Here is a 14,423-nt window from a genome sequence, read left to right on the forward strand (position 1 = left end):
TGTCGGACAGAACAGCCGCTCCGATTCTGCTGGGGTGCAGGCCATCAGCACGGTAGAGCCTAGGTCGCTCCCAGAACAGATTCCAATTATTTACAAAGAGCAGTTTCTGTTCATTACACCATGACATTAACCATTCATTTAGAGCAAATAATCTACTGAACCTTTCTTGTCCTAGTCGGTACGTGGGAAGCGGTCCAGACACGATGATAGTTGCTTCAGGCGATGTGCTGCGAACCGTCTCGATCAGGCTTCTGTAGTCCTTCTTCAGAACCTCCGTCTGCCGCAGCCTGATGTCGTTCGTCCCGGCGTGTAGGACCACAGCTCCGACGCGCTCGTCACCGTTCAGGATCTCGGGAATCTGTGCGGCGACATCAAGAACACGAGCACCAGGAAAACAGTGAGTGCGCACCTTACGCTTACCTGAGGTAGCACGGACATGACGGACCATGGAAGTGCCGATGATCACGGCGGCGTCACGTTCCGGCTCGCGAAGAGGGGAGAAGCGGTTCCGGGTGGAGATCTCGAAGACCGGGAGGGGGGGGGAAGTCCTTGGTCTGGTCCTGGCTCGTGTCTTCCGCTGTGGGATCACCCAGGGTCCGTGGTGTTGCCTCGGTGCCGGAGTGAATGAAGGCAGAGATGATCGCGTCCTCCTGGGCAGAGAAACGCACGGAGTAGACGAAGTCGGAGTCAAAAAGTTACTAACCACTGACTTGTGAGCATCGGCGCGTGATGTTTCGAGCGTTGATCGCCGATCTCGCAGCTCGGCTTGCTTCACCAGCAGAACGCGGATCTGTTTCTCCACCGACTCCAGCTCCAATCGTACCGAAACCAGCTCGAATGTGTCCTCACCTGCACTCAGAGGTAACGTTAGACACACATCCGATATGTTCGCCATTATAACAGATGAACAGTAAATTAGTAGTGATACTACCAATATCACTACTAATTTAGGACTGAAATGATGGATATAACACGTATCCTTTCAGTCAAACGGGTGTAAAATGAGAGGGTCGATAGGCGCGAGGCCACGCGTGAAATGCTAGCGGGCTAAAGGCTAGTAGCCGAGATTCGGAAAGTTGGATCTAAGTAGCGATATCAAAGCAATCCGATTGTTTTTTATAAGGAATAGTGTCGAGGATAAGTTCACATGATATAAAAATAGAAAGTGCTTGTTTATAAATGAGTGGTAAAGAAGAAAATCAGCGATTAATGAATCAATTCGACGGAGCTCCAAACACAAACACAGATCGCACGCGCATGCGCATCCAGTCAGTCCTGGGATCCTGGTTGATCCATAGTTGATCCTGTACCAACTTGTCTGTTCCAATCATGCTTTGCTATTTTATGTCCTGCTGTACTGAGTATTATAAATGATTCTCTGTGCACGGGTGTGGTGCCGGCAACATTTAAAACAACACAATTGAAACAAACGTTGGAAACCTAAATCATTTTCATTTTCGAAGGCAACAGAAAATGGATTGAGTTAAAAAAAAAACTATTGAGTTTGCCTGGCATGCAATTTATAATCAAGGATGTTATGATCTTTATGAAAGAAACTCATAATGAAAGAAACGTAGGTTTTATTATTTTTATTTTTATGTATTTGTTGTTTAGTAACATATATAAAATGACATCCCAAAGAGTTTACACCTCAATCCAGAAGATGGCGGTAATGCACTTTGTTTGCAAACTGCCAATAAAAAAACCGATGAAGAAGAAGATTCTCATTGCGAAGTTTTGTTTTGCCCTGGTGAACGTTTCTTAGCGTTTCTGTATGTGGTTTTGTCTTTCCGTGGATTACTCTTGGACTGTTTATTCTCTTCGTGATTCTTTGCTGCCTGCCCTGGATTGTTTCTATTGTGAACTGATTTATGTAAGTTTGCTGCATGACCTAAACTTATGTCTATTTTCAGATTACGAGTTGCTTTTTCTGTACTTTGTTTGCTTAAAGTGCGTTTAAAAATAAATTATAAAAAACTCCACATATCATTTTGGTCCGTGGAAATTTCGTTTAAATGGGTTTTGCTTTCATTTTGATGTTAATGTATGTTTATAGCCATATCTGTGTCCTGTGTATTAGATGAATTGCAGTTACTGTTAGGTAGGACGGTAATTAATGTGTCTTTTCTCATGCATCCTTCAGCTGAAAGAGTGAATCTGAAGGTATTTGTGTTGATTATCTCTAGGGCTGCACGATATAGGAAAAAATGACATTGCGTTATTTTATTTTCCTGCGATATGAACAATTTCACCAGACTTGAATAGCTCTATTTAGAAAGAATGAATCATTCTAGAATGACATGGGTGATTTGTAATCAAGTAAATCTGCATAGAAAGTAATACACAAATTACAATTACATAAATACAATAGAACAAAGATATAAATGATTTTTTTTCAGGTAAATCTAACTGTATTCATGTTCAGAGTCAGACATTGAATTATCAAATGTAAAATAACACTGCATATAGTCTTCAATGTATGAATTAAATATAAGTAATTTAATTATCTTTGTTAAAGCAGCGAAAGTAATTTTCTCTTTCTTTTTTGTTTTTTGATTAATATTGGTGACAAACAGCTGCGATTTATATTATAGGGTTGCTGGATGGCAGAGGCATACACATTAATTGTGCAGATATTAAAGGGGTGGTAAAACACATTTTTTCAAAGGCTTGATTGTGTTTGTGGGGTGCACTGTAACGTGTGTTCATGCTTCGTTTTTAAAAGAATTGCACAATTTTTATATATTTTACCTTTATTCTGCCCTCCTCGTAAAAACGGTCTGATGGTTTCCTGGTTCTATGAAGCCAGTCCCTCAAAACTACGCAATGGGCTCAGATTGGTTTAGCTGGCCCAGTGTGTTGTGATTCGCTAACCGCCTAGTGCACATTTTCCGGAAACAACACGCCCCGTACCTTTACCGGTAGCCTAGTTTGTGCTTTGATGTATTACAACCCCAAATCAGAAAAAGTTGGGACATTTTGTATAATGCAATAAAATCAAGAATCTGATTTGTTCATTCTATTTAACCTTTTATTAGCTGACAAAAGTACAAAGAAACATTTTCCAATGTTTTCACTGACCACATTGTATTTTGTAAATATGAACAAATTTTGATTTTGATGGCTGCAACACACACCAAAAAAGTTGGGACAGAGACCTGTTTACCACTGTGTCACATCACCTTAACCTTTTAATTTAACTTTTTAATCATTTGGGAGTTGAGGATTAATTGACCTAATTTAGATTTTTTTAATTGACCCTAAGCCCCGCCCGAAAACCGCCACTGGCCAATCGTGTCTTAGCAACCGTAACTAGGCGAGGGAGGTCTGGCGAGCTTTCGAGCGAGGGAAACATGCCGAAGCGTTGTGCGTATGGATTGTGCAAATCTGATACCCGGTATCCTAAAAGTTTGGACGAGGAGTGTAATTTGTTTTCCTTCCCGAAAATCTAAAAGCCAAGGTGAGAAATGATGTGCGTGGATCAACAGTGTGGGAGACCCCATTCACAACTAAGTGTCGACAGGATTAACAAAAACACATATTGCTTGTAAGTTGGAAATAATGACGGTTCTTTGTTCATAATGTACATGTTTTAACATAAAATAAGACGTTTAAAGACAAGAGGGAGGCTCACTGACATACTTTAAAATATATTTCAGCATTTTGTTAATGGACGGCCTACTACCCCTTCCTGAGTAACGTTAACTTTAACCCAATCCGATCGCGGCTCTCCCGGTGTTAGTGTTATTCCACAAGATTTATGGATAAAGTGTTTGATGTATAATTATTAGTTTCACATTTCACTTACCCTGCTGTGCACGAACATAGCTGTTCCTCAATTTGTGTGTTTCCCATTTGAATGGTCAGCGTACGAGGCGGCGGCTGCTGCGAATATCGGCTTTAGCTTAAATATTTATGAAATTATTCTCTAATCGGCTGCATATTATGTTGTGGATACATCCCTCGAATGCATACTGCAGTACCTTTTGTCTTGCTCTCTCAGATATTTCACATGTTCGCCAAAAATTACTAATTATCTCATTGGGAATGCCTGACACCGGTGCATGTTACGCACTGTAATAGATGTGCTAGACGCTAAAGCTTGACAGGCGTAGCAACAGTAACTAAGGAGGGCGGGGCTTAGCGAAGGGTCAATTGTTGGAGTTTTGCTAGTGGATTATTTGCCCAAACTTGTCTGATACAAGACAGCCGCTCAACAGTCTCTGGTCATCATTGCATGATTCTCCTTTTCATGATGGGTCATACATTGTCCATAAGAGACATATCTGGACTGCAGTAAATAGGCAGGCACATCCCTTCTATGGTGCAGAGTGTCTAGAAACCACTCAGTTTTAGCATGTGCAGAATGAGGCCTGGTATTGTCTTGCTTCCCAGGAAACATGTCATCTTGATGGCAGTTTATGTCTCTGTACAATCCAAATATATGCCTATTTTTCTGATTTGGGGTTGTATAAACGATGGCGTCAATAAAACCATACCAATTTGAGCCCGAATCGGACCCAGAGAATGTTAGTGAAGATGATCGAGCAGAACCTGTTCAAGAAGGCTGTTAAACGACGTTTCGGAAAGGTTTGTTTTTTGTTGTCTCATTACCTTTTAGAAACGCTGTTATTTAATTGTACTAATTATTATAGTATTACAAAAAAATAAGCTTCATAAACAAGAATTTCATATAATCGTTCTAACAAATTATACACTACAATCCTCAAAGGGATTTTTTGAGTAAAGACTGCGGATCTATAGTGATCATTTCTGTATGGGACGCACGGTTACTTTTGTATTTTTAGAACGATTGTAGCCAAATATCTGTCGACAGAACTATTAACCCAAAACGAACAGTAAACATTGGCTTTACTGTAGCCAAATCAAACACAGAATCATGTTTTGCATGCCTGTAGAAAAACAAGCGATAAACAATACATAAACGCTCTAATCAAAGAATAATTTACTCTAATTCCAAGTTCGCTGTTGAGATTTAAAAAAAGTTTGTAACGTTAGGTGTTTGTCTGATAACGTTAAGTATGAATGAGCATTTAACAAGCTGGTTTGCAGAGCCAAACAGCGTTGTCATTTGTTTACTTCCTTGCTACAACGTACAATTAACAATACGAACTATTACAGGAAAACACATCGACGAAAAATAAATCATACTTACAGGTTGTGGCCAGTAAACAACAGCTTCTGTTCTTAAAGTTGGAACTGCTCCATCTTTCAGCACAAGCTGTTGTGCGAATCCTGCATTGAACTCGCCAACATTGTGGAAGCTTTCCTCCGTAAAATGTGCAGCACAGAGAGCGAGATTTGGGTAATAATTAATTAACCATTGATCCCTAACTCCCGCGACCCTAGGAAGGCTGAACAAAGTGGACCTGAAATCCGGGCACTGATGAAAATAACAGTGTTTCGACGACATTGCGGCGGCAACAACACTCTTATACCACAATAACTCTTCTCCAACACAATATAAAATGGCTTCGCTCCCCTTATTTCGTATTCTCGGAGGAGGGGTTTATTGGGGTTTGCTGACGTCAGCAACCCTTGAGGAATGTCGTGTAGTCCCTACCGGCTGTTTGCTGTAGTCCTAAGAAATTGATTTCTTTAAAAGCAAATATCTCCATTTGCTTTGAACTTTGAGCGCTGTAACTTTGCAGATGTTGTTTATGCTCAAACAGCAACATTACACACTAACTAAAGTTAGAAAAGTGAAATCGTTTTACCATCCCTTTAACAAATACATAATATTCAATAAAAAGAAACATGAATAATACTTATTCATGTTTCTTTTTTTTTTATCAATTGCAAAAATTAACTAGATTAATCACGCATTTTTTTCTGTTATGTTTACCATTAAAAAAAACATTGCGTTTTTAATATATTTGATCATGTAATCATTTCACAGTTAATCTCCAAATTAATACAGAAACTAGTATCTTGCAGTTGATGGAGATTTGTGGGATGCACATCCAGGGCACGAAGCTCACGTTCCAACACATCCCAAAGATGCTCTATTGGTTTGAGATCTGGTGACTGTGGGGGCCATTTTAGTACAGCGAACTCATTGTCGTGTTCAAGAAACCAGTTTGAAATGATTCAAGCTTTCTGACATGGTGCATTATCCTGCTGGAAGTACCCATCAGAGGATGGGTGCATGGTGGCCATAAAGGGGTGGACATGGTCAGAAACAATGCTCAGGTAGGCCGTGGCATTTAAACGAGGCCCAATTGGCACTAAGGGGCCTAAAGTTGGCCAAGAAAACATCCCCCACACCATTACACCAGCACCACCAGCCTGCACAGTGGTAACAAGGCATGATGGATCCATGTTCTCATTCTGTTTACCCCAAATTCTGACTCTACCATCTGAATGTCTCAACAGAAATCGAGACTCATCAAACCAAACAAAATTTTTCCAGTCTTCAACCGTCCAATTTTGGTGAGCTCTTGCAAATTGTAGCCTCTTTTTCCTAATTGCAGTGGAGATAAGTGGTACCCGGTGGGGTCTTCTGCTGTTGTAGCCCATCCGCCTCAAGGTTGCGTGTTGTGGCTTCACAAATGCTTTGCTGCATACCTCGGTTGTAACGAGTGGTTATTTCAGTCTAAGTTGCTCTTCTATCAGCTTGAATCAGTCGGCCCATTCTCCTCTGACCTCTAGCATCAACAAGGCATTTTCGCCCACAGGACTACCGCATACTGGCACCCCTCCTCTAGCTCACGCCAGCGAGCGAACGCTGGACCAATATTGATCCTCGTCCGGCCTCTCCCTTTTTCTCTTTCTAGTCTCCTCCAACAAAACCTTTGCCTTCTTCCTTTTAGTTATTGCTTAGGCCATGACAACAACATACAGACGGCAATCAAACGCTAGTTGGGCTCTCACGTCAGAATTTGAGGAAGTCAGGGAAGTGAGGTATGCCGTAAAGCAGTCGAATTTTGTAGTTCTTTTTGTGCTCGGGTTACTACCCGAAATCTGAAGTTGCATAGTGCCACTAAAAGCGATACAGATACTGTCAGGCTATGGCAGATGTGTCATTCAACCTATTGTAAGTCGATGTACCATCTCAAGGGTCTTGGAAATATATTATGAAGGTTGAAAAACTACATAGTGCTGCTTTAAATGACAAAGTCTTTCTGATTTCTTTGGTCCACTTATTTGGAATGAAAGACAATTGGTAATACAAATTGAATGAATTCAAATGAAATGAAATAGCCTAAATTGGAATAATGAAATACTCCAATTGAGTATAATACAAATACGGTAGATGAAATACAATGAAATAAAATAGAGGCTAATAGTCAAATGAAAGAAAAACAGTACATTAGTCTACCATCAAACTTCAGTTATCTGCGTACACTTTTAAATAAAGAGAAATTAATACACTTTTCAAACAGCATTCAAGAAGTTTCAATAGTTCTTAACCAGATATTAAATGTTTTAAGAACCCGCTGTTTTTAACATGCACATTTAATTTAAACATTCACAAACACTGGGCTTTAAATAAGGCGAACAATATTGAATTAACATTTATTACAACAACACGTGTCCCACGCGTGATCAAACCAGCTCACACATACACTCAGGCGTCCTTAAAAGACAATCTATAAAACATTTCCCATTGAACACACATATGTAATACGCAAATATAACATTAAAACATTTTGTTCACTGGTATGAGAATGTGTATTTACCTCACCAAACCTTAAATAGGTGTATGACCAAAACCAGGAGCTCTTGCGTGCAATCACTCTCTGGGCTGAAACTACTGCATACACATTACACGAGGCAATGCGATAAAGTGAGTATCGCAACTAGGGCTGCAACAAACGATTATTTTGATTATCGATTAATCTAACGATTATTAGAACGATTAATCGACTAATCGTCGGTTATTTCACTGACTAATCAGTAAGTTTGGAACGATTATTCAGCTTTTTCAATTAGTTAAAACATTGAGTTATACATATTCTTACTATAATATAAAAAATTTAAATCAGTTCAGCTTTTGAAATGGTTGTTTTAATAAACTTTGAGCCAACTAAACATGTCATTCTCTTTAAGTTTTCAGATTTCGGTCCAACTCAAATCACACACAAATGCTCTCTAAGCATTGTTTAATAGGCCCACTGCTTTTCTTAGAACTGAAACAAAAAAAGGGACATTTACTTCAGGACACAAAGAATGGTAAAATATTAATCTGCAAACCATTATTATAAGTATAAAATTACAATCTTTTTTTTTACATGACAATTGAGGTGACAGAGACGTTCTCATTCACCTTTTAATTTACTGTATGAAAAAGTAACTGCTATGATATTCTTCCTAACATCTACTTTTGCAAATCGTGATTATGGAACAAAATAAAGGCAAGTGATAAGACCATAATACCTAATAGTGTTACAATAATAAAAACAGCCCTTACTACTAAGCTCGATCAAGCTTTATTTTATGCAAAATAAATCATCATTACTGTAATTATATTATTTTTGATAATATTATTAGTAGTATTAGTAGTATTGCATTCTGTAATAAAGAGATTTACCGCTAGTTAGTTAGCTCTAGCTGGAGAACACTCAATTCTCACCGGCTCCTCTTTTGCCGGGATGTTTCCTCTTTAAGTGCTCCAACGTGCATGTTGTGCTCCCGTGAAAAGCAAGTTCCGCCTTGCATGTAATTCACACGACAGCATTCTTGTTTTGAAGTTTGTGAAACTTTCCCAAACAAACCTTGCTAGTTCGGATTCGTTTGCATTCGTTCGGATTCGTCATAATTTGCGCTGTTTTTTCTTTTACCAATAGCATTAGTAAGGGCTGCATTACACTCTAGCGCTACAGCGTCGTAGCGGTCAAATCGCAATATTGCATGCCCTTACATTAGGTCATGTGGGATCAAACGACTACTCGACAACAAAGATATTTGTCGACAATAAGACATTGTCGACTAATCGTTTCAGCCCTAGTCGCAACCAAGCGGCAACCTCCCGGTCTCTCTCTTGAAACCAACAAGAAAGTGAATTAAACTGCAATTCATCGGTTGGCTGCAAAAGTGAGTCAAATCTGTATCTCCCCCATGTTAATATGCCCAACTTTACAGCAGAAAAAAAATATGTTTACAGCCTGGTGCAAAAAGTGGTTTTGGTCTATATAGTGTAAGGGGTATACAGTCAAAGACCCAGAACCAGATATGAAGAATGATGACCCAGAGTCAGAATTATAAGAAATTAAAGAAAAGTTTTCTGAAGATGGTTTGCAGTTTCATCAGCAGAAGTCAGCTTCAAGACTCTCACAGGAGTTCGTAGGCCGCCCCGCTTACAGTTTCAAAGATCACAGCAGTTATACCATTTCCAAGGTCTAAGCTAGGTCATTGCTTACAAGATGAATGATTCTCATTGGCTAAAAAATAGATAAACAGTAATTTTCCACACATATACAGATAGACTGAAGCATATCTACATCGATTATGCAGCTGAAGTTAGTGACGTGACGTCATGACCTTCCAGGTCGCAGATTTGGGTTGCTGGGCGCCAGCATGTCCAGAACAGCAACTCAGTCAATCTCCAATAATGCCAGTGGTTCCTTAACCTGTGACCAAAAAGACTAACACACACACACACACACGACACACAGCTTTTCCAAGGTTGGATTTGGCCAGGCTCGAACTATAAACAGGAGAGTATTCTCAATAGGGATGCTAACCGATGACCGATGGTTGACCGTCTCAACGTTAACCGATCAAAGTTGTCGGTAGTCAGTTAAAAAAAAAGTGATCTCTAAATTAGGCTATTATAGACAGTGGGCTAAACGCTACTACAGTTAGCCATCTCATTCCAAGATATTTTTGTGTGAATTGAACAAATCCCTCACACTCAATTTTTCATAACTCGCCTGTTTGGCGAGTAACCAATAAAAACATTTGGCGCGAGGTCACAGCGTTTGGGTTCGCGCACTCACAAGGTTTGCGAAAAGTAAAGGCTACAGGCTTAAACACTCGAGGTTATAGCCAGGGCAGACGACAGGATGAAGCGTGCAAAGAAACGTAGTGTGTGGGACCATTTCACCAAAAAGAATTTCACAGTAAGTTGCAACTTGTGTGATACAGTGCTTAAATACAGTAGTAATACTGTAGAAATACATTACATCTGCATTTCAGTGGTAACAGATAAGGTGATGATGATCATCATCTTTCTTTATTATTGTTAGCACTACCTCAAACTAAAGTGGGGTCTCTTCGTTCGGAGCTGTCATTTTCTTAAATGAGCCTCGGCAATGTTTAAAATGAGCTTCTAACGCTAGACCAACGCCTTTATTTTCAACGCGATCACCTTGTACCCAAACCATTTCAAAACTAAGGAGCCATTTGTCCTCCGATTACATACAAGCTCCTCGGCGCCGCGTTTGCGGGACACATGTTTCGCGCTGTAGGGGATTTAAAAAAAGTGACGTGAGTGGAAGCGCGGCGCCGGGGCAGTGTGTGTGTGTGTGTGTGAGTGAGTGGGAGGCAGAGAGAGATGCGACAGTTGCGAAATTGCAGGCGTGGCTCGAAATGGCTGTTATTTCAAATAGCATGGCATATTTTAAACTAATCGGTTAACCGGTTTCAACCGGCTAATGAGGTTCGGTGGTCGGTCAAGAAAATTTTTAGTTTTCGCCATCCCTACTTCTCATACATCAAGATAATGCATTCTTTCTCTCAAGGATAGCTAAACTTTAGTCTAAATGGAAAGTATAGGCTTTAACTGAGAAATGGTCTCTTAATCTATAGATCCCTATATGTTTTAACATGTTGAAGTCCTTTCTCAAACACAAAACAAGTGCCTATTTTATTTCTGAAATCCGGGCTGAATAAGCAAGCACTGTTACTGAATTCAGGTATTAAATACAGACATTTAAGAATACATGAAAAGAACATTTCAGTAATCACACTGGTAACTTTTATAACAAAGTAAAATCTCCAGAGAAGTCATTCAACTCATTTGATATTTAGAAGGAAAAATATTGATTAATACCTTAATTATAATCAATTATTACATATACATTGAAGCAGCAGTGGATTCCAATCCACCCCCTTAGCTAATTTTGCCCTTCATGACAACTGTGAGGGGGGTGAATTTATTTATAACTCATTCGTTTAAATTATATTAAGCCTTAAAATGCTGCATAATCAAGGGCGTGGCCACTTGAGTGACAGGTGGATTGCCGCTGTTGTCACTAGCCGTTTGTCTGCTCTCTGTTTGCCATCACATCACCTTAGCTGATTCCACCTGCTGAACCTGCCATCTCTGCCGTGTTTGTACTTTTTTCCAGATTATTTCATAAAATTTAATACACGCCAGAGTTTTTGCTAGAAAAAAATGGTTTCGTTTTACGGACATTTCGTTTTACGGACATTTTGATGATATGCCGGTCATATCGCCTCTTAATTAATCAAGTTGAGGAAAACTGGAGGCAGGCTATGTAATTTAAAAAATGACATAATCAGGTCGTATAGAATGCAACATGCAGTGGCGGCTGGTGATAATTATTTTTGGGGGGGCGGGGCGAAAATAAATTTCAGATAGCTGTTTGAGGTCTCTTACCCCCGTTATTGTCCACAAAACTTCAGTGCCGACACGTTTCTTATGACAAGCGCGGGTGAAGCTCCGAGTGAAGCTTGTCCTCTGTCACTGGCTGCTGCCGGATTTGTAAATCGGGTTGGTCTGGTCCGAGATCCTTTATCCTTTTTTTTTTTTCTTCCAGCGAACGCCTTGTGAAAGGGTTTTTTTGTAAATCAATGACGGGTTAAATTTGGTTTAACTGCTGCCATTATCTCTACGAAAGTGATCAGCCTAGCAAGGTTTTGTCAAAGTCGCCTGCGCACTAGTGGCCCAAGAGCGTAAAGTTGAATGACAGGTGATGAGAACCAGAATCAGATTGGATAAAATAACATGTATCAAATTCTGATTCGCCAGGGACCCAGCGCCCTCTATTGACGAGCCGCCACTAGCCTAACTTTCAAATAGACGGAAAAACATGAACGTCGGGTGGTGGTGGAGGCGTGGAGCTCTGGCTCTGGACAAGTGGACATCTGTGGAAAAGTGGACGTCTGGCCTCTGAAAAAAGCTTTTAAGGCTAGTCTGCCTGGGCCTGGCCATATTTGAAACATCTCACTCAATCGTTCGTTGTTTAGGTCTATATTAGCCTACAGCCGTTTTAGGCGTGTGCTTTATTTGAAATGCAGCATGCGGTGTTGTTTAATAACTTTCAAGCGGTAGAGCCTGTTCCTTTATAACATAGCAAGAGGTCGGTGTATTTTTGCTTTATACATTTTAGGCTTATTCTCAAATTCAGATTGTGTTAGGGATTATTAGGCAATTTTAATCGGACAATTTGACCGGAGAGTAGGGCTGCACGATATTGGTAAAAAATGACATTGCGATATTTTATTTTTCTGCGATTATATATTGCGATATAAAAACAATTTCACCAGATGACTTGAATAGCTCTATTTGGAAAGAATGATTCATTCTAGAATGACTGTGGTTTTGTCATGGAGTAAATCTGCATAGAAACTAATATTAATAAAAATGTTAACTAATGTAGTTAACTATAGAGTTGAAGAAATGGAACCTTATTGTAAAGTTTTTCCGATTTATGTCTCTTGAGTTCAGTGTTGGACATATCAGTTAATTTAACCATTCAAAAGTGAATCGGTTCGTTCGCGAATCGGACCTGTCATTAACGGACCACGGCACATGTTGTGTGATTATCCCGGCAGTTTAGGACATCGCACACGATTTGTGTCAACACAGAAAAAATTTCATCACTGGATAGATTTTTTTTTGTTTATTTTTTTTGTTTAATTGAAAGTGTGGTTTATGTCATCTGAATGTGTTTGTGGAACGCTTTTCAGAAAAGGTAAGGCAACGTTATTTTAGCACAATTCACAACCAGCGGTAGTTCAAAAAAAAAAAACCTTCGGTCTTCCGACCTTTTACCATCATGTATTCTCAAAGATAATCGGTCAGCTCAATTCATTAATATGCGCGAGGCAGGGAGAGAGAGCAAGACAGTTTGAAGACGGTGATAGTGCGCGTGCGCGACCGGGGCTTTCACTCTGCTTGTTCTGTTAAACAAGCGCAGCAGTCAGTCATCTACATGACTCTCACCGGTCAAATAAGGCTTTGGCGGGACAAAAATACGCTTTAGTAAGGCTGACAGAAAACAGCGCGCAAGTTCCAGTCTTCTTGTGCTTGATGTTTAAACTGACAGGACTTGCAAATTGATAAACTCTCACTCTATGATGGTTAAACTTTGCAATTAATCAGGATTGAAAATTGAAAATCACAAGGATTACGGGCCGGGGAGCTGCTGGCCCGCAGCCTACTGATCATGAATCACGGATCAACTACAATCCCTATACTTGACATCGCACATCCTGCGATGTGACTATCGTGGATCCGCACATCGCGATATCGATGCTAAAAGATACATCGTGCAGCCCTACCGGAGAGATTTAATTTTGTCGGACATTTCATTTTTTTCCCGGCCAATGTCCGGTAAATACCGGACAACGGAAACCCTGATACACGCTGGATTCCGTCGTTGTCAAGTTTCGAAGCGCTGTTTTCCTCTGTGAACATGCACTCATGGATGTCTGACAATTTTGTTGCTTTTTGGAGTTCAGATTTTAAAACTTCAGATATAGATGCCACACTCGTTCTGCGGTACCGTTGCTCTTACGGAACAGATAGACTATTATATGCTTATTTTAACTTTTTAGTGTTAAATAAAAAGTACTGTCAGATGAAATCCTGCAGGAGTCAGTGCTTTCTCTCCGTCCCTTAAATGAGTGCGGATTTCTTGTGCATTTACTTGAAATTCTTAGATAATATATATCAGAATTTAAAATGGACTGAATAAAGCTCTCTACGAACTTGACGTGCGATGCCGCGCTGACTGGCATGTATGCGCATGAATCACTGTCACACACACGCTCAGAGCAAATATTGTAAGTTACTGCATGATAATACATTTTTTTTCTAGCAGAATAATAATGCATCACAATACACATAGTCACGTTTAGTTATGTCTTTTAACTATTATAGTATTTTGATGGGCAAAAACTTTAAAGGGATAGTTCACCCAAAAATTTAAATTGTTAGTAATTACTCACCCTCTTGTTGTTCTAACCCCGTAAGACCTTCGTTAATCTTCTGAACACAAATTAAGAAATTTTTGATGAAATCTGAGAGCTGGATCACTCCTCCATGGGCTTCTTAGGGGATTGATACTTGCCAGCCCCGAAAAGTTATTAAAGACATCGATAAAATAGTCCAAGTGACTACAGTGACTCAATCTTAAGTTTATCAAGCAACGAGAATACTTTTTGTGCACAAAAACAAACAAAAATAACGACTTTATTTCAACTATTCA

At 39.8% G+C, this 14,423-nt stretch overlaps 1 protein-coding gene across 1 annotated transcript in view; it reads left to right on the forward strand.

Annotated features, from left to right (window-relative positions):
* Positions 1–1,584: 1,584 nt before the first annotated feature.
* The window catches only part of LOC143716537 (uncharacterized), a 33,119-nt gene continuing 20,280 nt past the window's right edge, over positions 1,585–14,423 (forward strand). The window contains exon 1 of the mRNA XM_077209088.1: positions 1,585–1,873. The gene's annotated coding sequence lies outside the window, so the exon portion shown is untranslated. The remainder of the gene's footprint in view (positions 1,874–14,423) is intronic.

This window comes from Siphateles boraxobius, unplaced genomic scaffold (assembly GCF_051911475.1).
Source record: "Siphateles boraxobius isolate OS27281-9 unplaced genomic scaffold, OSU_SipBor_1 6, whole genome shotgun sequence".
In the NCBI taxonomy this organism is placed as follows: Eukaryota; Metazoa; Chordata; class Actinopteri; order Cypriniformes; family Leuciscidae; genus Siphateles; species Siphateles boraxobius.